This window comes from Lissotriton helveticus, chromosome 11, assembly GCF_964261635.1.
Source record: "Lissotriton helveticus chromosome 11, aLisHel1.1, whole genome shotgun sequence".
Taxonomy (NCBI): domain Eukaryota; kingdom Metazoa; phylum Chordata; class Amphibia; order Caudata; family Salamandridae; genus Lissotriton; species Lissotriton helveticus.
The window spans coordinates 738,560,299-738,588,226 of record NC_136072.1 but is presented as its reverse complement, the minus strand read 5'-3'; positions in this window follow the sequence as shown (position 1 = coordinate 738,588,226).

The following is a 27,928-nucleotide window of genomic DNA, read 5'->3' as shown; positions in this document are numbered from 1 at the left end:
GATGTAAAGCCAGCAAAAAGTCTAGACAGGATGGCTGAGGGTAATGTTGCAGTGCTCAGAAAAAAGTGAAAAAAGTGAAAAGGTTAAGATTACCTAGTATTATGCCAAGTAAACGACTTTATTGGGTGTGGTCATCATACTGGCAAGATTAAAAGCAGAGTGGAGATAGTGTAAGTAGCAAATATCACTATCAGTTGTAGACGTAAGTCGGTCAACATGTTTCAGCCTCTCAAGGCTTTCGTCAGGACCTTTATGGACACACTACTGCAACTGTGAAAATATATATAAAGAAATGACCTACCAAGTGAACCCAAAGTATTGTTGGTGGTCACACCTCATGAAAGTGAACTCTCCTGAAATAAAACACAGTCATACAATTTATAGATGTATTTTCATAAATGTAATAAGTGTTAAAAACCATGAATGGAGTATCCACAATATTAAGTATTTAGTTGGATAACTCACCCACACTCGTAGTGGAAGTAGCCTCACCTCGCCTGGCACTCGCTCTGGTCAAAGAGAGGCCCCGCTCTGTAAAAATGAGAGGGAAGTAACAATATTTATAGTTTAATTGTTCAGCTTATATTGATAAACTTCAAGCAGAACACTCTAACTGGCAAAAAACACACAAAAGTAGGGGAACGCTGGAGCCAGCCTATGATGAGAAATAGTTCAAATGTGAAGAAAGTTAGTTGGAATCTCACTTTACTCCATCTCTAACGAAATCTCTACCAAGGGGCTTCTATGGTTTACTTTACAACAATGATCAAGTGTTGTGTTTTTCAATAGTGAAATACTACAGTAGATGACACAACAAAAGTACGATAAAAAGGCATCACCATAAGCTTGATGGAAACATCAAAGGAAGCCGCCATCGAACTAAACACAAAAACATGTTTAAACACCAAAGAAACCCCAACCCTTACCTGTCCGTCGGTGCCTCCTGCCTCCATCTGAGTCAAGGGAAATGTAGGAGGCAAATGGACGTGTCATGTTAAAAAGATACATGACGGACCAGGAAGGGAACTGTGGTCCCAGTGTCCTGATTGGTTAAGACACATGAGACCGAGAGAGCCAATCCATAAGCTATGGTCTCTCTGTCATGATTGGTTGAAAACAGTGAGGCCGACAAAAAACGCCAGGGGCATAGGCCACGCTATATCGTCTCAAAGTATCCTATAAAGATAGACCTGGGGATGTCTTAACCAGGTCTACAGACAAAACGAAGCAAAAACCCCCAATGAAGAAAAACGAAAACGGGGCCCAACAGCTAAACCCGCAATCTTGGGAAGTTCGTGAAAAATTCTAAAAGGAGTTAGTTTGGAAGATACGTCTCTGGCTGGAAGCAATAGAAGTGCTTCCGGCACTTCTGTAATGCGGCAATCCGGACCAGAGAGGGAACGTCCCATGCTCTTACGCGATTGGTTATTGACTGTGCCCACAGTGTGCGTAGTTGGCTGAGCAAGATAAGAGTGCTTCCGGCTGTTCTGTAGTGCAGTAGTGCGGACCAGCAGGGGAACATCTCTTGCTTTCACGCAATTAGTGACACACCGGAAACGGAAATAAAATGAAAATGAAAAGGGCCCAACATCCCATACTCTTACGCGATTGGTTGTTAACTATGCCCACAATATGTGTTGCTGGCTAAGAAACGTAGAAAAAATAATATTAAGGGTACTACCGGCTGTGCGGACCAGCGAGGGAACATCTCTTGCTTTCACGCGATTGGTGACACACCTGAAACGGAAATAAAACGGGAATAAAAGGGCCCAACAACCATGCCCACAATACGTAGTGTCACTGAAGCCTCAGTTTTCAATTATATAAGATAGCCGATTGCTTGTCTCGCATTACATTTGTCATTGATATTTAAAAAGGGGATTTGCAATTGTACAGAAAATCTGAATTTTATTCAGATGTAGTCACCATGCTAGTAATTTTTTTTTTAATAAAAACACTATTTTTAACTAGTGATGCTGATCCTGTACAGAACTAAGGCTCCAAAAATTAGTCGCTGTTGTCAGACCGGCACCTTATTATCGATATAATCTGAGAGAAGGGTATGAAGACTGCCCATATTGATCAGTACCAATACAAGAAACTACATGAAACTGGAGTCACCTTACAAACCACCAGAGATGATGGCACAGTATTGAGACCGCAAACTTAGTCTCACACAAAGATGTTTTAAAGGACTGAATCAGGACAAAATCAGGAAAAATCAGAAAAAACTGATGACAAATATCAAAGGATCAAAGTTGGACCCAGGGGATGTCGTCATTCAACCCTGTGATATCTTACTTAAGCTTAAAGATCCATTTTTGTTCTCTGATAAACAGGTATTTAGAGATATCACTGACATGTGAAGGAATAAACGGCTGTTCTAAAATTAGCCATTCCATGTCATCGGCCGAGTGTTTCATTGTCATGAAGTGGCTAGTGAGACGTGTAGCCTGTTTGTTACGCCTGATTGTACTTTTGTGTCCCTGAATTCTTAGTTTCACTTTCCTTGTCGTCATTCCAACATAGCATAGTGAACAGGGACATCTGATCAAGTATATGACCCCTTCGCTGTTGCAATTTGTGTGTTTTTTGAGCACCCAAGGACGTGTTGTACCAATATCCACTGTGAGAGTTTTCTTAGTTTGTGGACACACCGAACAGGTGCCACAGGGATAATGTCCTTGGACTGGAGATGGATTCCAGAGTGTAGTGGTGGAATTATGAGCTGTAGATCGCGGTCTGGTGTGAACTAGCTCATCTCTTAAGTTAGAGCTTCTCTTAAAGGAGAACAATGGTGGTGGAAGAACATTTTTGTCTGCAGTTCCAAGGATGCGCCAATTTCTCCGTATGATTTTTTGCACCTGCGTGGATACTGTGCTGAAAGTAGTCACGAATGTTAGGCGCTCCATTGGTGGTTTTGCCACAGGTGGAGCTAGCAAAACTGCTCGAGGATTATTGGAGGCCCTCTTGCACGATCTTCTGACAAGTTTGTTAGGATACAGGCGTCGCTTTAGTTTGGAACACAGATCTTCCGCCTGAACTTTGAAATCTGATTTATCCGAACAATTCCTTAGGACTGTAAGAAATTGTCCGAAAGGCAGATTCTCTCTCAGAGACCGCGGATGGTAGCTGTCGAATCTCAGGAGAGAATTCCTTGACATGGGCTTACGGTAGAGTTTGCTGGCTAAGTGGCCATCTTGAGGGTAGATTAGTAGGTCTAGGAACAGGAGTTCCTTCTTACTGTGTTCCACTGTGAATCTTAGGAGTTGGTTCTGGATGTTCAACCAACCCTGAAATGCAAGTATAGAGGTCACATCTCCTCTCCAAACCACTAGTACGTCATCAATATATCTTTTCCACAACACCGTTTGGTGGTAAGACGGGTTGTTGTGGTTGAGGACGTACTGTGTCTTGAAGAGATGGACATATATATTTGTCAAGCTAGGGGCGAAAATGCTCCCCATTGACGTCCCTGATATCTGGAGGTACAGGGAATCTTCAAACTGGAAAAAATTTCAGTCATGGCAAGTCTTGCTAGTTCCATGATGAACGAGATAGGTGTAATACTGTCATGAATATTTTCTTCCAGTAGGCCTCTCACAGCCCGTAGGGTCTCTTCCTGCGGGATACAGGTGTACAGAGATTCAACGTCGAAACTCACAAGGATGTCCGTCTTGACGTTGAACTCTTCATCTGGCAGGAGACGAAGAACATCTTTAGTGTCTTGAAGGTAAGTAGGCATTATCTGCACAAGAGGTCTAAGAAAGTGGTCCACAAAGGATGAAAGGGGTTCGAGGAGAGACCCAATTCCTGAAATTATAGGTCGTCCGGGGGGTGGCCTTGCTGGTTTACGAATTTTGGGCAGAGCATAAAAATACGGAGTCACTGGATGTGGAGTGATCAAAAATTGTGCCTCATGCCCAGTGATCCAGCCTTCTGCACTCGCGTCTTCAACCAGATTCTTGATTTCAGTGGTAAGTCTACTGGTAGGGTTGACACTGAGTTGGGTATAGGAATTGGTATCTCCTAATTGTCGTAAGCATTCCGCTCGGTAAGTGGTGGTGTCAAGAATAATTATTGCACCACCCTTATCTGCGGGTTTGATCGTAATATCTTTGTCTTTAGACAAGATGTCTAGTGCCATTTTTTCAGCTTTGGACAGATTCTGAAATGTCCCATTATCTGGCAAATTCAGGGAACTGATTTCATGAATTACTGCTTCTTCAAATGCACCTACCTTGGGAGGTACTTGTTGTAACAGGGGCATGAAAGTGGACTTTTTTTTAGACCAGTGTTGATAATGGTTTCAGTCTGGTCTTGCTCTTTCTTAGAGAAGAAAAAGTGGAGGCGAACTTTCCGGAAGAATTTTTCTATCTCTCCGCGCAATTGAAAAGCATCTCCGCTATAAGTTGGCACAAAACCAAGTCCTTTGTTAAGGACTTGATGTTCCATAGGGTTCAGGATGCGAGAGCTCAAATTAACTACCAGGTCCTCATTACTCCCTGGCGTGATAGTTACTGGCATCGTTTGTTGCTGCGAGTGTTTGGGGGATCTTGTTCGTCTTGCCACTGTACCTGGACTGGTGGCTGGCCTCTCCGTCTGCCCCTGCTCCGACCCCGGCCCTGTCCTAAAAAAGCCTGCTCGTCATAAAATTGGGGTTGTGGATGGTAATGAGGCATAGGATGTGGAAATTGTGGATATCCCCAGGGTGGTGGGGTCCACCATGGGCCTGGTGGATATATATTCCCTTGACCTGCTCGCCTACGGTTGAATCGGTTGTTTTGACCTCTCCCTCTCCATTGTGGTTTCCCACTGGCACCAGTGTCTGAATCGCTGGAGTCTGGGTCAGAGGAAGATGTAGAGTAGCTTGATCCGTAGTTCTTCCCTTTCTTCGTGAATTCTGGAGCGGTGTAATTGTCACTTGTATAGGGATAGATTTTTTCGTGGGAAAATTTGGCCAAATCTTTTTTGAATTTTTCCATTTTCGCAAAGAAGATGGGGTCCCTATATTCTTTATTAGTTTTGTTAGCCTCATCTAGTTGTTTTTGAAACTGTTTAGTGGTAAGTGTAGTTTTATTTTGACCTTCCAACAGTTGTATCTCAATGAGTATTGCATCTGCCACCCTTTTCGCAGTAGTGATTATGAGAATAAGCCAGTCACGGATGCATCGCCACGCGATTAATGACCAATCTTTGAGGAAGGCTTTGTCTGTCAGAAAGAGTCTTGGCGCATTGATTACAAGTAAACCAGTAGGGGCGCATTTCCCATGTAAATATTCGGCCATAATTTGTCCGTGTATGATGGTACGGGTATGGCTCTTTTTCAGATTCACAATGGCATCCCAATCTTTTGGGGTACTCGGTCCTGCAGTTGGTATGGAGTCCAGCATACTTGGATTGTCATTTAAAATGGAGTTTAGAGTTTCATCATCAAAGGCTAGGCCCGCGAAGTCCGCCATCTCAGTGTACACCTACCAGTATCAGAGAACAGTTTATACGTATATAAAAAGGTCAAGCTAATTCAGCTAGCCTATATAAACAGACCCGCAGCCGTGGCTGCACTGACAGATCAAAAAACAAAACATGAGAGGGGTCTAAGGGGAATAATTTAAAGACCAGCTAGCATCCTATCCCCCAGTCTAGCTATCAAAAACACACAACCGGGATGCAAAGGGTCTAAATGCGACAACTACAATCAATCCATACTCTCAAATGTAAAGAAAGATAGATTGTGTAACAAGAGAAACAGGAGAGAGACAAGAAAAAGTGATACCCATCAAACCACCCATTGGCGGAGTCTCATCATCTGGGTTTAGTTAGGAGACTGGTATCTGTTGAGTACCTCGTTGCTGATGTATAGAGGAATCATAACAGATCCACCAGTGATGTAAAGCCAGCAAAAAGTCTAGACAGGATGGCTGAGGGTAATGTTGCAGTGCTCAGAAAAAAGTGAAAAGGTTAAGATTACCTAGTATGATGCCAAGTAAACGACTTTATTGGGTGTGGTCATCATACTGGCAACATTAAAAGCAGAGTGGAGATAGTGTAAGTAGCAAATATCACTATCAGTTGTAGAGGTAAGTCGGTCAACATGTTTCAGCCTCTCAAGGCTTTCGTCAGGACCTTTATGGACACACTACTGCAACTGTGAAAATATATATAAAGAAATGACCTACCAAGTGAACCCAAGGTATTGTTGGTGGTCACACCTCATGAAAGTGAACTCTCCTGAAATAAAACACAGTCATACAATTTATAGATGTATTTTCATAAATGTAATAAGTGTTAAAAACCATGAATGGAGTATCCACAATATTAAGTATTTAGTTGGATAACTCACCCACACTCGTAGTGGAAGTAGCCTCACCTCGCCTGGCACTCGCTCAGGTCAAAGAGAGGCCCCGCTCTGTAAAAATGAGAGGGAAGTAACAATATTTATAGTTTAATTGTTCAGCTTATATTGATAAACTTCAAGCAGAACACTCTAACTGGCAAAAAACACACAAAAGTAGGGGAACGCTGGAGCCAGCCTATGATGACAAATAGTTGAAATGTGAAGAAAGTTAGTTGGAATCTCACTTTACTCCATCTCTAACGAAATCTCTACCTAGGGGCTTCTATGGTTTACTTTACAACAATGATCAAGTTTTGTGTTTTTCAATAGTGAAATACTACAGTAGATGACACAGCAAAAGTACGATAAAAAGGCATCACCATAAGCTAGATGGAAACATCAAGGAAGCCGCCATCGAACTAAACACAAAAACATGTTTAAACACCAAAGAAACCCCAACCCTTACCTGTCTGTCGGTGCCTCCTGCCTCCATCTGAGTCGAGGGGAAGGTAGGAGGCAAACCGACGCGTCATGTTAAAAAGATACATGACGGACCAGGAAGGGAACTGTGGTCCCAGTGTCCTTATTGGTTAAGACACATGAGACCGAGAGAGCCAATCCATAAGCTATGGTCTCTCTGTCATGATTGGTTGAAAACAGTGAGGCCGACTAAAAACGCCAGGGGCATACGCCACGCTATATCGTCTCAAAGTATCCTATAAAGATAGACCTGGGGATGTCTTAACCAGGTCTACAGACAAAACGAAGCAAAAACCCCCAATGAAGAAAAACGAAAACGGGGCCCAACAGCTAAACCCGCAATCTTGGGAAGTTCGTGAAAAATTCTAAAAGGAGTTAGTTTGGAAGATACGTCTCTGGCTGGAAGCAATAGAAGTGCTTCCGGCTCTTCTGTAATGCGGTAATCCGGACCAGAGAGGGAACGTCCCATGCTCTTACGCGATTGGTTATTGACTGTGCCCACAGTGTGCGTAGCTGGCTGAGCAAGATAAGAGTGTTTCCGGCTGTTCTGTAGTGCAGTAGTGCGGACCAGCAGGGGAACATCTCTTGCTTTCACGCGATTAGTGACACACCGGAAACGGAAATAAAATGAAAATGAAAAGGGCCCAACATCCCATACTCTTACGCGATTGGTTGTTAACTATGCCCACAATATGTGTTGCTGGCTAAGAAACGTAGAAAAAATAATAATAAGGGTACTACCGGCTGTGCGGACCAGCAAGGGAACATCTCTTGCTTTCACGCGATTGGTGACACACCGGAAACGGAAATAAAACAGAAATAAAAGGGCCCAACAACCATGCCCACAATACGTAGTGTCACTGAAGCCTCATTTTTCAATTATATAAGATAGCCGATTGCTTGTCTCGCATTACATTTGTCATTGATATTTAAAAAGGGGATTTGCAATAGTACAGAAAATCGGAATTTTATTCAGATGTAGTCACCATGCTAGTACATTTTTTTTTATAAAAACACAATTTTTAACTAGTGATGCTGATCCTGTACAGAACTAAGGTGCCAAAAATTAGTCGCTGTTGTCAGACCGGCACCTTATTATCGATGTAATCTGAGAGAAGGGTATGAAGACTGCCCATATTGATCAGTACCAACACAAGAAACTACATGAAACTGGAGTCACCTTACAAACCACCAGAGATGATGGCACAGTATTGAGACCGCAAACTTAGTCTCACACAAAGATGTTTTAAAGGACTGAATCAGGAAAAAATCTGGAAAAAATCAGAAAAAACTGATGACAAATATCAAAGGATCAAAGTTGGACCCAGGGGATGTCATCATTCAACCCTGTGATATCACACTTAAGCTTAAAGATCCATTTTTGTTCTCTGATAAACAGGTATTTAGAGATATCACTGACATGTGAAGGAATAAACGGCTGTTCTAAAATTAGCCATTCCATGTCATCGGCCGAGTGTTCCATTGTCATGAAGTGGCTAGTGAGACGTGTAGCCTGTTTGTTACGCCTGATTGTACTTTTGTGTTCCTGAAAGTGGGTGCACTTGCCAAGTCGACATGGCAGTACCAGACTGTGCACAGACACTGCAGTGGCAGGTCTGAGTTACATTTACAGGCTGCGTATGTGGGTGACACAATCAGAGCTGCAAGCCCACCAGCAGTATTTGATTAATAGGCCCTGGGCACACACAGTGCACCGTACTAAGGACTGACTAGTAAATCATATCAGCCAATTATGGAATCACCAATCCATACATACAATTAACAAGGAGAGCCTATGCACTTTAGCACTGTTCAGCAGTGGCAAAGTGCCCAGAGCCATAAAACCAACAAAAACAGGTCAGAAACAGAAGGCCACAAAGCAAAAAATCTGGCGGTAACCCGCTGTAAAAGCCAGGTCTAACAGGGTGCTTCTTGGAACCTCTTAAATATGTTAATAGTTAAAGGTTGAAAAGCTGACTGGCTCTCCCAGGATTTGAAGCTTTAACCACTTGTATACCGAGGACCCTTGAGTAAATTCCGCAAACCCAATGAAATGATGGATGGAGTGATTAAACTGTTTAACCAGTCGCCCCCAGTCACAGATCTGGGTTTCATTCATCATTCTTTTGCTCACCATGCCACCCCAGTTTGGACCCAGTCATATGCAAATCAGTCTTGACCCTGTTCCTCATGGGAATAGTTCAGCCCTAAGTGCCAGGTCATGTCCTCCCTGGACCAAAAACATGCATCCTAGGACTAGTTTTGGGGTTTAACCCTCCATTAGCCAGGCTACCTTGAATCCAGTGACTCAGTGAGCAAGGGACCCCCGTCTGGGCATACCCTTGGCCATTTAGAGTGAACATAGCAAACACAACAAGATGATGGATGGAGTGAAGAAACATTTGGACCTTTCACCCATAGTCACAGATCTGGGTTTAATCCATTATTCGTTTGCTCACAATGCCACCCAAGTTTGGACCCAGCCATATGCAAATAAGTCTAGACCCTGTTCTTCATAGGAACAGTCCAGCCCGAACTGCCAGGCCCGTTTGTCCCTGGACCGGAAACAAGCATCCAATGACCGGTTTCAGGGTTTCACCCCTCATCAGCCAGGCTATCTTTAATCCAGTGGCACAGCGAACAAGGGACCCATGTACGGGCAAACTCTTGACCATTTAGGGTTAACATAGAAAACACAACAAGATGATGGACGGTGTGATGAAACTTTTCAACCAGTCACCCTAAGCCACAGATTTGAGTTTAATCAATCTTCCTTTTGCTCTCTATGCCACCCCTGTTCTTCATGGAAAAAGTCTGACCAGAACTGCCAGGTCAGGTCCTCCCTACACCAGAAACAAGCATCCTAGGACCTGCTTATTACCCCTCATCAGCCAGGCTAGCTTGAATCCAGTGGCACAGCCAGCATGGGGCCCACATCTGCAGCAGCCCGCCTAGTCACAAAACCAGGGGCCAGATGCACAAGGTGGGGTTGCAAGGAAGTCTGAATTTTTTGTGCACCAAGGGCCACGAGTGTGACCATTTTTAACAGTTGCAAATGGAGAATCAGGCCATTGGCGAATGCTAAATCTGCTTTTGACTTATACTAATCCTATTTTGCGGATTGGTAACTTATTACCGACATCCAAAAAAGGGTTTGTGAGTCGGTATTAGGAAGGGGTGTGCTAAGGGCGTCCATTCCTAATAGCGAGTCAGAGTGGCACGTATAAATATTTTGCAACCAGAATGGGGTCGCAAAACATCCATAATTAACTGACTCCTTGAAGGAGTTGGTAACCCGATCGCAAAAGAGAAGTGGTCCCCAAGGGAACCGTTCCCATTTGTGAATGTGTGCGCCAACATTTTTTTAGAGCAGGAAGTAGTCCCAGGGACCACTGCCCACTCTTAAAAATGTAAGGTCGTTTTTCATTTTTGTTTTTGAAATGCATCCTGGGTTTCTTTAAGAAAAATGGGCTGCATTACAAAAACAATAATTTGCTTTATTTACAAATCAATCAAAGACATGATGGTCCGCTGACTCCAGCAGGCCGCTATCCCTGTGAGTGCCGGCAATTCCAAATGGGCTGCCAATGTCGCCCTGACTCATGAATATCGATGAGGCAGGTCATTTGCGACCCCATCTCAGACATAGTAGTACATTGCCTAATTAGTGGCGTAATGAAATCTGAGGGGGCCCCCCCTGCAAGGTACATGGAGAGGTCCCCGCTCCAGAATTAATCCTGAGGTGTCAGGTGAGACTACTGTGCTGAGGGGCCCCCTGCAGCTCTGCCCCCCCCCCCGCACCTTGGGGGCTGCGGGGACTGTGTTATGCCACTGTGCCTAATAGCAGTTGTAAAAAATTGCAATTAGATACTCACAAAATGAAATGGTCGTACATGTGGCCCCAACTCCTTATCAATGGCGCATTCATTTTGTGCTACATCTGATAGTCTAACTAGTACTAACTTGTACCATAAAGGTCTTTAGTTATGTAAGTTTTGTGTGGGCGCTAATATGATGCAATGTGGTGCAAGCTCATAACCTGAAAACTGATACACACTTTAACGGCCCACATCTTGAGAGCTGAACTGCATTGCATTGCATGAGCTCCCGTGAACTCTTTATTGTTGGAAAACTCTTGAATTCATATTTTTGAGGCTTCAGATTTTTTGCGACTTTCGTCAAATTGCATATGCAAGGAAGGAGGCTAGTAAAGAACAACAGACCACGTCACAGTATATGAAATTCACTGAACGCTCGCATGTTTGTTTTTTAAGCACACCTGGTGTATTTAAGGGACAGGGAGTGGGCCTCTTTCAAACATAAAATTTAGCATACAGACCCTGTCATTGGTGGAGCAAGCAGCGGTCCCTTAAGCTACGTTTTGCTCATCCCAATGCCAGCAGGCAGGATTCACTAGGTGGAAACTGTCCTTGCTCCCAATGGTTTGTAACCGCCATGGCAGCTGTAAACGCATCAGTAAATTGCATACTGAGATGCAAAGGAAAGAGTGGCATCAAATAGATGCCCATTTTTTCAAAAGAATTTTCATGGTTCGCAAAGTGCACTTTATGAGTCGAAATGACATTTTCAATTCAAAATGTAACGTTTGTACATTGTGACCTTTATGTTTGCTGTTGCAAAGCCTGTGATTTAATGAATCACAAGGTTTACAACCACATAAATGCTTTCTACATTGAGACTTAGAATTTTAAGTGCAATTTCATGTGCTTTTTTCTAGTTTTATGATACATAAAAGCGGCATTCAAAAATACATACAGTAACAGGCATTGTGCCATATTGCACCTACTATGGCAAGCTGGCTTAAGGTTAAGGGTGCCTATATTTTTCTGAACGGTGGAATTTTCTTTTTTTTCCTGAAGGTAAGGCTTTAAACCCTCCTCCAGAAGCTCATGGAGAGTGTGTTGGAAAACTAGGATCTATGCACCACAAAACATCAATCTATTTTTGTTTAGCTTAAGCGTGTACACAGGGTGGGTTCATGAATGTACAGCTATAAAGTTGAAATGTGTGAGTTAGAGACAGAGACTAAAAAAGTTTTGTCCTCGAATGCAGCATTGTAACACAAAATGGTGGGCACTTCTGCAATATAGGGTGAGGTCCCCGCCACGTGCTGTGTAACACCAGTTCCAGTCCTACATTAAGTCCTTTGAAGGCACCCATCGGGAGATCCAGTAGCAGCGGGTGATTGATTGCTTTTTAAACCATACAACATTGTTCACTTCTTTGGGGAAAGGCATTGTAAAATGTTGGTTTCTTTGCTCTTTTAACCCTTTCAGTGCCAAGGACGTAACTGTTACGTCCTCCGCCACGGTGGCTGTGTGCAGAGGACATACTAATAATGTTCTCTGCACGATGAATTTTTTTTTTCAACCTCAGGAGCAGGGAAAGAGCTTCACTTGCCAGCCAATTTTTGTTTTTGTTTTAGTGTAATGACAATCGGCACCCATGGCTTGATGACGTTATTACATTGAAAGTGAAATGGGGAAAGAAGTGTTCGTTTTCAGTGGAAAATGTTGCGTTTTTGGCCGCTTCCTGTCATTGGTACTTGATCTACCACACAAGTGAAGTACCATTTGTATCAGGAGACCTGGGGAAATGCCAGGTAAAAGGAAGTGTGTGGCTCCCTGCTGATTCCAAAAATTTCCATCACAAAAATGTGAGGAAAATTAATTTTTCTAGCCAAAGTTTGAGGTTTTCAAGGGCTTCTGGGTAATAAAACGTAGTTAGAGCCATGCAAGTCATGCAAGTCAGCCCACCCTGGCTAGCACTAGGTTGGCTGGGTTTCCCTACCTGCTGGCTGAGCTAAGTGTTATTACCAATTGTCTTGGCCCAGAAAGGCTTCCCCTGCATGGGTGAGTCCAGGAACTCCGACTGGGCCGCAGGTACACACTGAACCCCGAGGACTGAGGCGCCAGACCCCCTGGTGGTCCAGCGGGTCTCAAAAAGCTACCAGATGGCCCAGGACTTGGGTCTTGTTGGGCCCTGTGGTGGGTGCCTCACCATCCTGGGTTCTTTCCTCAGGCCTGCTGCATGGCAAAGCAACCAGGATGGGGTCCTGCAGGCCCGGTTAGGCTTCACCTGCACGGCCGGGTCCAGGAGCTCCGATTGAGGACTGGTCAGTCCCCGTGGCAGGATATGCTATCCTGGGGATTCGTCCTCTGACCTGCCAAACCCCCAAAAACCTAGGATGGTGGTCCATCAGGCCCAGGGAGGCTTGCCCTGCTTGGCTGGGTTCTAAAGCCCTGACAGGTCATCCGGCGGGCCCCTGCAAAGCAAAGTGCCTAGGACTGGGTCCTGCGTGCTCAGGGAGGTCTCCTCGAAAGGCTGGGCCTAGGAACGCCAAGCAGGCTCTTGGTCGGAGGTCTGTCAGGGGCCCCCATGCAGCTCTGTGCCTGAAACCCAGCTGCAGCTCCGAGCACCCAGGACACAGAGTCCACATCCCTTCCAAGAACAAGTGGAAGCCCTTTTGTTAAGGTACAGTGCGACTAGATGGCCAGCTCGTGGTCAGCTTGCCATGCACAAAGCTTCCGAATGGTATGTCCAGATGGCCGGGCAGCCCTGAAAGTCCTTATGAGGACTCATTTGCTTCCTTGAGCCCAGCCAGGGCTCCAGAAGGTTGATTGCATTTGGGCTTTTGGTTTCCTGTGTCATACAATGTGCACAGATTACAAGAAAGGGAGGTAGCCTTCCTTCATATTACTAGGAGCAGGGTACTCCAGAACCCCTTGCGGTTCAGCATTCCCTGCCGGGTGACGCCAAGGAACCTGGGGATACCTCCCCAGGTTCCCCAGGGGTCTGTGTCCACACCTGCCTCTCAGCCCTTTCTGATGGGCCTCTCCTCCAAGCCTGCCTTCCCTGAAAGTCCTGATGAGCGCTAATTTTCTTCCTCGAGCCCAGGCAGGACTCTAGGAGGTTGGGTGGGTCATGCCAGCAATAATGTGGCTAAATTTGACTCAACACAGGAAACCTCACCCGCCCGGACACGGAAAGGATTGACAGATTGATAGTTCTTTCTAAATTCTGAAGGTGGTGGTGCATGGACACTCTCAGTTGGTGGAGCAATTTGTCTGGTTAATTCCGATAATGAACAAGACTTCTCCAGACTAACTAGTCACGCGAGCCCCAGTTTTCGGTATCCAACTTCTTTGAGGGACAAGTGGCGTTCAGCCACACAAGTTTGAGCAATAACAGGTCTGTGATGGCCTCAGATGGCAGGGGGTGCGCGCCCGCTACATTGAATTGATCAGCATGTCTACGCTTTGCCGACAGGTGAGGTAACCTGCTGAACCCCATTTCTTATAGGGACTGGGGATTGTAATTATTTCCAATGAATGAGGAATTCCCAGCAAGTGCAGGTCATAAGCTCGCATTGATTAAGTTGCTGCCATTTGTACACATTTTGCATATCGCTACTACTGATTGGATGGTTTAGTGAGGTCCTCAGATTGACCTGCAGAGCACCGAGAACACAATCAAATTTGACCATCTAGAGGGAGTAAAAGTTGTAACAAGGTTTCTGTAGGTGAACCTGCAAAAGGATCGTTAATGGCAGAGCAGCCTGAGTGACTGACGGCACCAGCCTGAGAACCTCAGCTGCCTCCCAGTCCCAGGCAGAACACACCATAAGTACAGGGCCCGGAACTGCCCTTCCACACCCTGGGTGGTAGAGTGCTCGGTGGCGGCTGGGGCATTTGGGTGAGAGCTGGGCATGGGGCAGGCTCTTACACCCGGGAGGACCTGACTGACAGGTGTTTGAGGGACTGGGGACAGTCCCTGTTCCTCCAGGGGGGGCACAATGGTAGGCCCTCCTGAGATAGAACCCATGCACACCCAGCATGACTCAATGGGGTAGACCAAATGGCAATGCCTCCCTGGGCTGAGAGCACTCTTGAATGCCTTGCCACCACAGTCCCTCCCGTGCCCAATCATGTACTGACTGGGTGAGGGCGACCAAGAAGTTGCTCTGCTTAGGTGGCAGGGCAACCTTGAAAAGAAAGAGGAGATGCAGCAAGGGGATTCTGCCTCCTCTCAATTTAAAGACGTGCATGAACCCTCCCAGTGCTCCGGGAGACACCGGCAACAGCAGGGTTCCCTGCTTCTTTCGCTCAGAGAATACCCCTCGCCTTTGCAAGATATGAGGGTTCCCAGGCCATTTGCCTGAAAACTCTCTTCAAATCATGGAAGCCAACTCCAGAGACGAATCCTTGATGGAGCACCGGGCCATCTTGCTATGTGTGTGGTGGACGGCAGGAAAGCACCAACTTCCTATTGCCTCTTTGTTGTGAAAAGGTGCCAGTGACTCTTGGTTGGGCGTCAATGAAGAACGCAGTTAGCTGCGATAATCAGTGTGAGTTTTATGACACATTAATCATTAACACTTTGCGGCCCCAGGTTTCTCTAGGGGTTATGCCAGTCTAAGGGTCACTTGATCATTAATCGCCCCAGTGCTTCCCTGAGGCAGGAATGAGGAAATCACTGGGTAACTCCGCTCCCTTCACCACCCACACATTGACATACCCCTGATTGCCTGTCACAGAGGGTGAGAAAGCAAGACACACAATTGATGAACGGAATGCAGAACAAATCAAACAGTCACCCCCAGTCATGAGATCTGGGTTAAATCCATCATTCTTTTGCTCACTATGCCACCCCAGTTTAGACCTGGCCACATGCAAATCAGTCTTGACCCTGTTCCTCATGGGAACAACCCAGCACGAACTGCAATGCCAGGTTCTCCCTGGACAGTAAACAAGCTTCATAGGACCTGTTTCAGGGTTTCACCCCTCATCAGCCAGGATAGCTTGATTCCAGTAGCACAGTGAGCCCAGGACCCACGTCTGGGCATACCTGGTGCACTTAGGGCGAGAAAGCAAAAGACACACAATTGATGGACGGAATGGTCAAAAGAACAATGAGTTTAACTCAGATCTTTTGACTAGGGAGAATGTTTGCATTGTCAACATTCCATCCATCATTTGTTTGCTGTAACACTGTCTGTCACAGAGGTACACTGCTGGTTCACCTAGTATTCCCTCCTACTTTGTAAGGGTGCAGGCTGGCAACCGGTCCACCCCAGGCATGTCACGGGGTATCTGGTTGAATGTGGCTGTCTGTGGTATCCCACGGCTACCAGCGTGCACCCCCTCAGTAGCACACTTCTACAGCTGGGATCTTAGAGGGTTACCCCCTGCCAGTCCTGGGGGTGGTCACCCACCCCTGCAGGCCTCAGTCTCTGATCCGGGGAAAAGGATGCGCTGCTGTGACCCCTGCAGCCCAGGGGGCCGGTGTTCCCTGGCTCTGCCAGGCTTCAGCATCTAATTACAACCTCAGATGTGGCACCCCGCTGAATTTCAGCATATTACTAAGCAGAGGAAAATAAACTAACAACGATTCCCATACGGGGAGTGAAGAGGAAACAACCTAGTGCCAAATCCATGCCGGGCAGTGGGCGCAGGAAACGTGGCATACAGAAGACCGACTCCCCGATTTCACTCACAGGGTCCAAGTACTTCTGATTGCGGTTTACCCCCAGACAGCGTTAAGCTAGTAGCAGCCCCAGCGCACTGAGATCGGGTCCTCTCAGATTCAAGTTTCTTGGGATTAGAGCCCAAAGTGGAGGGTAAACTTCATGTAAGTCTAAATACAGGTGCAAGACCGATACCCAACAAGTAATGTAAGGGAAAGTTGAAAAGAACTTTGAAGAGAGAGTTCAAGAGGGCGTGAAACAGTCCAGAGGTAAACGGGTGGGGTCAGTGCTGTCCGCCCGGAAGATTCAACATGGCAGGAAGGTCAGTCATCCAGAGGGGCAGATCTCCTCTGCAGGACCACTGCCTGTGTGCACCTGACACCCGCAGGGCGCATTTCCCTCATGGTGATGCACCACAACCGTTTCCAGATCTGCTGGTAAGGCTTCAGGGCAGCAGGTGGCTGCCACAAGAGTGTCAGGATTCATGCCACAGCTCACCACTCTTGACTATCACACTATACAGGTATGACTTGTATCATTCCTCCCAACACTTATGAATGAACAAACATCTTGTACCCTGACATTTGACCATTTAATAGCTATCTATAGCTGGTGTTCTCCGGTTTGTTTGAAAAGGGTTAATAGCGTTTACAAATATTTTACCACTCATATCCAAGGTCAGGATTCAGGAGCCATGGAAACAACCAGAAAATCAACAAGAGTAAGCATCAAACAACCAGCATAGATGACCTCAACTTGAACTTTCCAGAAGACAGCCCTGATCAAATTAATCCCCAGCATCCCATTGATATAAGCCATTAGAACACAACCTTTGTGAACATTCAAAACACCTTCTAGAATCCAGCCTCTTCGAGTTAATTATCTGCACCTGTTACTTGCTATAAGCAATTGGAATGTAACCTTTGTGAGCATTCTAAAGCACCTTCTAGAAGGCAGCCTCAGTAAGTTAATTTTCCACACCTGTTCCTTGTTACAAACAATGATGTGACCTTTATGAATGTTCTAAAGCTATCTTATTCAAAGACTGTTCACACTTCCCCCTTCGCTTAGTCTCTTTGTCTGCCACTTACCTGTCTCATGGCTTCCAGGACTCTGTCTTGCCAGCTCCCTTGATCCTCCCACTTCAACCTCATTGCAAAGAACGTCCTGGAGTCATGCATTAATCTTTCAACTGGATGGAAAAAAGAACAAGCAGAAAAGGAGAGTTGCATTAACAGACTTGATTTTACTACGCGCATACTCAGTCACAACATCGTACTGCAAACAAAGGTAACCAATGTTTTTGTTCAACTTGAACATACTGTTGGCATGGCTCTGCCAGAGAGGACTTGGGTGAAATAACCCTGTCCAGATTTCCTTTTAGGTTTGATGCTAAAATCATACTCACTACAGTTTCGAAAATTTTGATAAAGGGGCCTCTACGGAAAATCGAAATGAAAACAAGCAACAACAAAACTAAAGGTTGGTTGAGATTTGAAAAGCTTTCATGAGGTGATACCTTAAAAGATAGAGTTAATACGAGACTAAAGCCTCATTATTTGTTTGTGTATAGGTACCACTGGTGCAGTGTCTCCTCCTGTAAACCAAGGGCAAGTCTCGGGAGAGTACGAGAACTTGTGTTGCTGCCCCATTGCAATCATCTGGGATCCAGGTAGGTGGCTTATCATATAGAGGCTATCACTAAAGGGGAAGAAACCAAACATTTGCTACTTGCAGATATTGTAAAGAGGTTTGTGAAACAATTGCTCACATTTCAGGTACATATCCTAAAACCAAGGACATAAGGATCAAAACACATGACTACATTTTGTAACTTCTCTTTGATAAAGTAAAAAGATGTGGTTGGATGCTTCTGACTTTTTGGGTTTTAAGCAGTAAGTGTCAGAAAAGTTATCATATGGATAACTGGCTTGTGGTGGCCAAGCGTTCATAGCGAAGTCGCTTTTTGATCTTTTGATGTAGGCTCTTCCTATCATTGTAGAGCGGAATTCACCAAGCATTTGATTGTTCAACCACTAATAGGGAGCGTGAGCTGGGGTTAGACCCTCGGGAGATAAGTTAGTTTTACCCAACTGATGATGTGTTGTTGCAATAGTAATCCTGCTCAGTACGAGAGTAACAGCTGGTTCAGACATTTGGTGTATGTGCTTGGCTGAGAAACATTGGGGTGAAGCTACCATCTGTAGGATTATGACTGAATGCCTCTAAGTCAGAATCCCCCCTAAACAGTCATGATACCGCAATGCTGGGGAGCTTAGTTGGCCTTGGACATCTGGCCTTTTGTGCCAGTGCATAGAGTATCTTGCTTGGGGCCCTAAGTGCAGGCAGAAGGGGGCGTCCTCCAATGACCTTAATGTTTGTGGGGTACCCAGACCTAAATCATTCGTAGGCGACCAGATTCTGGATCAGGGTTTCGTTGATAGCAGAGCAGCTACCTTGCAGAAATATATTCAAAGTCATCCTGTGAGCAAATCTTTTGTCTCCATCCATTGGGGCCTGTGGACCCCTGCACCACAAGGGGGTGGGTCTCTTTGCTGCCAGGCTGGCAGGAGGGGCACAAAGGGGGAATATGGGCCCATGGGAGGCTGCCTCCACCACGTGTCGACTGGCACTGGGGCCTTCCCCTCCCAACCTGCACTTTCAGGTTCATGGACGGGGCCACAATCCCTTGCGAGTCAGCATGGTGATGAGATGGCCGGCCTAAGATCTCCACACTTCCACACTAGTTGCTGGGAGAAAAGCAGACCCGGGAAAGAGACTCCCAAGCACCAGCCTTATAGTGCATGCTGACTGTTGTTGTCGCCAGACAGCCATGTGACTGGGTCCTAGGTCTGGTTGTCCCAAGCCATTTGGTTGCAGGGTCATCCTGGACCATCTGGTCTCCAGGCTGTGCAACCAGGTGGCATGGCAGGCTGGGTGACCAGACGGCCGGCTGGTCTAGCTCCAACTTGTTTCCCCAATTCGGAGATCTGTAAGCCCCCACTTTGTGGCTGTTTAATAGTCAACTAAAAAGGCCTTCACAGGCAGGCCTGTGAGGAGAGGTGGGGGGCAGCCAGGCGTAACCCTTCTTGTCTCCCCTTCCCGGGCTCCAGGAAGGTGGAGTGCACCTACCCAAGTCAGCACCCTGATCCCATAGTATGATGGTAGTAGTCCCTACCCAAGGCAAGATGGCTGCAGACTGGGGAGGCCTCTTTTACTCTGCCTGTAGGTTTGGGCCTAAGGCTAGACCAGTCCTGAATGAAGGACTAGCATGCTGTTGAGCTTGCCTACGAGCCCGGGAGATCCCAGAGAAGCCCTCAGCAGATGCCTGGGCCTGGTCTTGAATGGTTGCAATGGTCGATGCAAAGCAACGACACCCAGGAGGTACCATCGGCAGGCCCTATGCAAGGCTTACCGTTCTCCTAAGAATGAGTGAGGGCCTGACAAAGGGGAAAAAGCAGGCCTGGGAAGGTCCTCATCCACCTTCTACAGGAGGGCGGGAGGCCATGGCCCCGGTCAGAGCTCTGGCAGGCTTGGGCTCCATGCGGCAGCCCCAATTGCTCGAAAGCACTTGGGGAAGGTCCTGACCAGTGTGGCCTGCACAGGGACGGTCCAGACCAGATGCCCATTTGGTGACTTTTGGCTGCTTGGTTGGAATCATACCCCCTTGGCTTCTGAAGTACATAGAGCATGCTGGACGGGGCTGTGAATGGATCAGGAAACCAGCAGGCACAGGGCTGCAGGCTCACCAGTACTCTGAGCTCCTTTTCCCTGCCTGGGAAGTGTCTTAAAGCAGATGGGAAGGCTTCCCTACATGGACAGGTTCAGACCTAAATACAATTGTTGGAAAGTTCAGATCTGATATTGTGAAGGGGTTTATTTACATTTTAAACTATGTGAAGTTTTTTCCCATCTCCAGCCAAGGAAAAAGCCGGGAATATTACCCGACTCAAAGCTCCATTGACCTGGATACAAGAAGCGACTTTGTCTCCTTGAAACTGTCCCTTGTTCCATAGGATAGAATGGGAGTTTACTTATATCATCTTATAAATATAACTTCCCATTGAGAAAAGATGGAAACATGAAGTTTAGTATGCCTGAACTCAGAATAAAAAAATGCATTTTTTCAAATAAAGATGATTTACATATTGTGTGTTCAAAAATACCACTTTTAGAAAGTAGGTATTTTCTACCTTAGCCATCCGGTTGCCTCTTCTGCTTTGTGTATTGACTGTCTGGCTTTGGAGTGGCAGGGGCTGGGGATGTGCATTCTCTCAGACAGCCACTGGGGGGTGGGCTGATGTGTGTCTTGCCTTTCCAAGATGAGTCAGGGCTGGCTGGATAGACCTGGCCTGCATTTAAAGTAGGGGCAGGAGATTTCCTCACACCTGAATAGGCCTCGTCTGCCTTACACAATGCTGTCTCCACTTCTTGCCAGGAAGCTGGACCAGGGATGACTGAACTGGTTGTGACAGAGCACAGAGCCTCTCTGCCACCAGAAAATAAAGAGAAATGGGATATAAATATTGGGGCCCAGACACCAGAACTTTAGATTACTTCTGGACTTGAAAGGAACCTCAGCCAAGGAGAAATGCTGGGAAAGCTGAAGGAGAAGTGTTCCTTCTTTGTGTGTGATGTCTGAGGTTGCTTGCAGTGGCTGTTTCGGCCAAGGAGAGGACAAAGACTTTGCTGTGGCAGTGTATCCTGCTTGAAGAAGATCTCCAAGGGCTTGAAGTAGAGCTTGCCTCATGTTCTTTAGTCTGAGGGACACAAAGACTTCACTACCAGCACCCCTAATCTTCCTTGCTAGGAGTTCTGACCTGCTAAGAGGTGACTATTGCTGTGTTGGGCCTTTGAAGGTTGTTCCTGGTGTTGGGAGCTGGAAATGAGACGCAACTACGAGAAGCACATTGCATCCGCATTTGTTTCTGATTCATCGCCTCCATGTGGCTGAAGAAACTGACACAACGGCAGCCGCTGCTGGAGAAATCGCTGCATGCTAAATCTCGTAAACCAATCTCCAAAGTGCAATATCACCGCACCTATTCCGATCCAGGCCCTGATGTGCGGCTGCAAGACCCAATGCATAGTGGGACCGTGGCCAGAGAGTCCAATGCAGCACTTTTACCGCTACATTGAGAACCGCTGCATCCCCGATCTCCATGCATCGTACTGGGGTGCCAAGATTACAAGAATGCCAGAGCCGCAGTAAGAAACCAACGTATCACCTCCCTGCACAGTACGAAATCAACGCATCACCTCCCCTTCAGTAAGAAACCAACACATCACCTCCCCTGTGTGGCAGTAAGTAACCAACGCATCACCTCCCCTGAAGTAAGGAACCAACAAATCACCTTCCATGGGTGAAAGGAACTGATGCATCACCTTTCCTGCAACTGTTTTTGCTTAAATTTGTGACGCTTTCAAGGTGCTTTGTGTTGAAAGTGTCACATCTATAGTTTGCTATGGACAGAAGTGCTTTTACCTTCTAAGAATCACATTTTGATTTTTGTATGTTGGATTTTTGTTGTTTTGGTCTGGTTTGGTTTAGATAAAGATTACATATTTTTCTAAACTGGTGTGGTGTCCATTTGTAGTATTTTCACTATATTACGGTATGTGTGCACAAATGTTTTACACACTGCCTCTGAGATAAGCCTGTTGTAGGAAGGTCGAATCTGACTACATGGTTGCCCCCACTTTTTACCTGGTGTTTTGATCGTTTTTACCTTAGTTTGGCTGGAATCCTGCTATCTAGGGTCCCCGCCTATCTGCTTTCCTCTCTAAATGAATTGCATGTACTTTAGGTACACTCCAGTTTGGTTATTGGGGTTCCCTTGTGAGTCCCTAGTATATGGTACACTAGTTACTAAGGACATAGGTACCCATGAGGCCTACCAGGGGCTGAAGCATGGATTATGCCACCCCTGGGAACCCATCCGAAATGGCAACACAGGTCTGCTACTGCAGCCTGGGTAAGGTGGTGCATGTATCCCTTACTAAGATATAGGTTACCTATATCTACCTTTAATCACTGACACATATAAACCTACCAGTCACTCCTATGGCAGGCCTTATCAATCTTTAAGGCAGAGTGCTTGGTTTTGTGTGAGAGGGTGCTCATGCGTGAGCTGGGCCCCTCTGCAGCTTGTGGAGCCTATTCTCTGAGGCTGTTCTGTGATGCAGCCAGACCATATACTCTTAAGTGCATTATAACCTCGCAGTAAATGCTAACTTTGAAATGGCTGCATGGAAACATGTCTTGTTTGGTTTCAAACACTTTGGAATCCTACCCCTGCCAGTCTTGTCAGTGGGGGTAGAATTCCACCCTTCTAGAGGGAGAGACATGTACACCCTTGTCTAACCGGTAATAGTTTAAAAGAGCCCTAGCATCACAAAATGGATGCTGCAGCCACAGACACGGTTCTGACCACATGCTGCTGGACAGGACTCCAGCAGGGGAGGCCTGGACAATAGGTTTCCTGTCACAGGAAGGTGTAACCACCTCCCAGACAGGCTTTTGTGTATTGGGGCTGGGTGGGGGCACTCTGAGAGTGCTTTGCAGACAGCACTGGGGGCACATTTGGTGTCCCTGTGCATAGCCAAGATCAAACCAGTCGCAGGGGCTACCAGCTCTTGCTCTGGCACGAAACTGGACAAACCAAGGGGGTGTAACCATCCCTCCTTCCAGTCCCTCCCATAGGTGGTTCCCCAGAGTATGTCCACCCCCTTTTCTTAGTATAAGTAAGGTACCCCTGGCAACAGAACTTTAGATTACACCTGGATGAAACTCTGATACTGAATCCGGGAACTTTGACGCTCTACTAAGACTAGACGACAGAAGAATATCCCTTGGGGTCAAGGAGTGACTACCCTGTTTAAACAGGCACCCCCGAAGCAGCGTGCCAGTCTGCATTTCTGAAGCTCCTGACGGATTCCTAAGTATCTGCGACACAGGTTGAGGAATTCCAGACTAGTCAGAGGCCAACACGAGTCCCCAGAAAAGCTGAGACCTGCAGCTCTCACGAGTGATGTGGAACCGTAACCCCTGGACACCATGCACATTTGCTAGTGCATCAACTTCCTGAGCTTTCCCAAAGTTGTGCATTGGGTTACTTGTAGCCCAAGCCCCGAGCACCATCTGCACCGAAGATTGTGGGCCTACACTCCCCGAGTGTTCCATGAGCCCACTTCTAGCATTTTTGCTCAAGGCCCCTTAGCGATCGCTGGTCCGTCGACTGGTGGGTCCCCATATAGGTAACCCTGACTCCCTACCAAGTGGTGAGTCCCTCAGACCTTGCTGGTCTGCACCAAAGCCAATCTCTGCTCTCTGCATGGGTTGCTGTTGCCAAGGCTAGTTGGGTCCAATCCGGAAACTGACAACACAGCACTCGACATCCTTCATGGGCCAGCTGGAATCCAGAACCTGGTTGTCGTTGACACCTCTTGGTCTTCGTGGCTGAAGAGTCAAGCTTCACCGTTTTCACCTAAAAGCACCGACATCTATGGGCATCCGCCTATTGTCTTCCTGGTCACTGGCACATGACCCAGACTCTGTCCCCAATGCTTTCAGGTTCTTCTCATCTTTGATCCTGGCTTGGATCACACCGGACACTTTCCACTTAAACGCCGGCAGCACTTTGCAGCAGATCGTCATTTAAAACGACAACGAAAGTCGACACCAAAAGACACCTATGCACCCGTCTTCCCTGGGTGAGGTAACTTGAGTACTCCAGTGCTCCCGTTGGTGTTGACTCTAGAACCTCCTAGTTCTAAAGGGGTTTGCTCCACGTCCTCTTCTTTAAAATTCCAACCGCGACTTTCCCCATAGAAGTTAATGGTGATTCGCGGCTGTGTTAAGACACTGCACGCGTCCCCCATGGGTCCCCTGTGTCACTACCTTGGATGGTTCCACAGGGCCACAGCGGTTCTACAGGATCTAGGCCTTGTCTCTATGTCAGTCGTGGTTCTTATATCACTTTCTTAATATATGGTTTGGTACGCCCCTAGGGCTCAACGTATATTGTGCTAATTTACTGTGTGCTATTAAGTTTACTGAATGTACTTTTACCTCTAGCCTCATAAAGGGTCTAGAGGGATGTGTTTAGAATAAATACAAATATTTTATATATACACCTGGTGTGATTCTCCTTTCATTTGATCATTTACAAGATTATAGACTGGTAAAACAAGCTGCTTTACATTCCTTCAAGACTTAGCCTGAAGGCTGCTCTCCACAGCTACCACTAGGATAGCTTTAAGGTTGTCTTTAACCTACCATCAATAAGGGTCGATTAGACTGATGCAAGGTGCACACTAGAATAGTGGACAGCATATACCAGGCCAACTTCTCACACCTGTCTGCTTTTAACAAGCTACCAAGGGGATGGGCAGGGAGTAGGAAGATTTGTCTCTACTTGGACAAAGGACAAAGGTGCAAATCATTGCCAACTAAAGACCCTCATTTCTAACTTACTTGTGAACCTGAACAACTGAAAATGTCACAAATATTACTAAATCAGGTAAAATGGCCTCTGGGAGCTACAGAGATGCTTTCTGAGGTAGAATAGGGGGTCCTGATAATAAAAAGGACCCACAAACTGTAATGATGATTCAGAAAGAAAATTAGGTCCTGGGCCATCTGGTTGCTGGGTCGTTACTGGCCATCTGGTCACTGGGATGGGCTTGGGAAGGCCTCCTCTGCGGGGTTGATTTCAGAAGCTACTGTCAAGCCCTGGTGCTGGCGCTCCAACCCTAGGCTCCATCCTCCACATGACTCAAAAAGTCATACAAGTTTTACCAGACCAGCAGGTTGAGTAACTTGAATAAACTCCATATTGTGTGCCCATTTGGAAATACATAGGTTTCCTTGATACCTATTTTTGACTTTTTGTATTTTACCAATTGATTTGCTGTATACCCTGTAAACAAAAAAAAAACATTGCAAGGTGCAGCTCCGTTATTGACTCCGGGTACCTCGGGTTCTTGGAAAGCCTACAAGCCCTATATATCCGCACAACCAGAAAGGTCCTACAGACGTAATGGCATATTGCTTTAAAAAATATGCAATAGTTACAAGAACTTACAGAGGAGAATGTAGACAAAAATGGCTGTTTCTTTCAACTCAATTTCAATATATTTTTTAAGTTCAACTGTTACTTTTTATAGGAAAACCTTGATGGATCTACAAATATGACCCCTTGCTCAATTCATTATTTGGTCTATTTTTCAGAAATATGTAGCTTTAGGTGTTCCACCATGGGGTTCATATCGGATTCTATCACTAACTGATAGGAGGTTAAACACACCAAAATTAGGCAAATGGGCTAGGTCCCAGTAAAATGCCCAAACTGCGCTGAACATTGTGTTTTCTGATTCAAGTTTACATGTTCCTGAAAGCTGGAAAGATGGTGATTTTAGCATCGCACACTCTTTCCTGATGCTATTTGCATGGACAAAAGCCTTCTTCTGCTGCACTTGTTCCCCCCCCCAAAAAAAGAAATGTGCTACAATGTGGCTATTTCTCAGTGCCCTCCGGGGAATCCACAAACCCTGGGTATGTTTAGAACCCCAGGATCTTTGTAAAAAAGCACACACATTTGGCATTGATAACGTATGTGGACACAAAGGGGTCGATTCCGATTCGTGGAAAAAAAACGTCCGTGCGATTTGTATCCGGTTCCCTCTCCGTACGAATCGTACCCGTCCGTCCGAGTCGCGAAGTACGATCCGTATTCCGTGAATCCGTCCGAATCGTCGCGATCCGTACGTATTGCAAGGCTGAAACCTTGAACCGTATGACTCGTACACATACCGTACGACTCGTACACATGCCATATGACCCGACGAGTACGATCCGGATCGGGGTATGAGGACGCGATTCGTACGGTCCACATCAGGTAAGGGCGAGTCGTACGGAAAAGCACACAAACACATACACACTGTACGGGCTGTGCCCCCCATAATTGCAGGGGTATGCATCGTACCCCTGCGATCATGGGGTGTACGAGCCATACCCCCATTATATGATTGGTGTACGAGCCGTACCCCATGTATGATCGGTGTACGAGCCGTAACCCATTGTACGATCGGTGTACGAGCCATACCCCATGTACGATCGGTGTACGGGCCGTACCCCCATTGTACGATCAGTGTACGAGCCGTACCCCATGTACGATCGGTGTACGAGCCGTATCCCATGTACAATTGGTGTACGAACCGTACCCCATGTACGATCGGTGTACGAGTCGTACACCGATCGTACATGGGGTACGGCTCGTACACCGATCGTACAATGGTGGTACGGTTCGTACACCCCATGATCGCAGGACTACGGTGCGTACCCCTGCAATCATGGGGGGTACGCACCGTACCCGGGGGGGCCGTTACTTACCTGTTTCGGCGTGAACTCTGCTTTTACGGCTGTTTTCAGCTCCCGTAGAAAAAGGGTCGTACGGTGCGTACCAGACACGTATCGTACTTGCTGGGTCATAAAAACCAGTCGCGAACCGTACAGATGTCGCTACAGCGGGTTCCGAGGGAGAGTCGTACGGAGATTAGAGTCGTACGGTGTCTTGTACGACTCGTACGGAGTACGGCTCCTGGTATGAATCGTACTTCGTCGTACCGGATCGGAATCGACCCCAAAGTTATGGGCGCCTAAGAAAGGACTACCACTTACAAAGGCTTAGTACAGGGTGGGGAAAAGGCCTGGCAGCAAAGGGGATAACCAGCTTTTTTCAGTACTCAGCAGCTACCCGCCAGAAGGGGGTTCATACCTTTTTTTCTAATTACTTATTCGGCTGCTGCTACTTGTACCAGTTGGATGCTTGATACTTTCTGTTTTGACATGACAAGATAAAATGAGTAGTCATAGATAAGAGAGAGGTTGACATGAGTTCCACATATAAATGTAGCAGTGCGCTGGTGGATCACAAAAGAATTTGCATTTGAGAAGTCTAAAGAAAAAGGTGCACTGCTGCCCCGAAAACTGTACTGTAACAGGAGATATTTAAATTGTATATCATTGAGATTTAAGAGCAATATACAAATGAAAAACTAACGTTAAAATGGTCTATAATTTTGTACTTGGATTGGACTCATTTTTCATGATCCTATCACAGTAGACCAAAGCTCAAGAAGGAGTTTGATGATGTGGCAGCTCATTGATACAATTTCAGTACTTCCTGTGTTTGACTTCCAAAGTTTTCTGTTTGTCTAGCAAGAAACATGAACAACGAAGATTGTGGCTCTTTTTCAGCAAAGGTATATTCAGAATGAGAGGTGATACCAGCTATTTATTGATCATGAGTGAGAAGTATGACTGTGGAGGAGGATGATGCTAGTTAACAGTTGGAGGTACATGGTGAAGAGACAGGTAGGGGAGACTAGCCGTATGTCTTCCTGAGTCACCCATGCCTCTGAAAAGCTTGCTCGACACCCCTCTCATTTCAGATTGTAGGGCTAGAACAGAAGAGTAGAACCAAACATAGGGGAAGACCTCAGCCATGTGTTGGCAGACAGGTGGAGATTTCCTTTGCAGTGTTGTGGGCTGAGCTGGGCAGGACAACAATGGAGACTGGAGACAGGGAGAGCATAATTAACCCAAGAAGCCATCAACATGA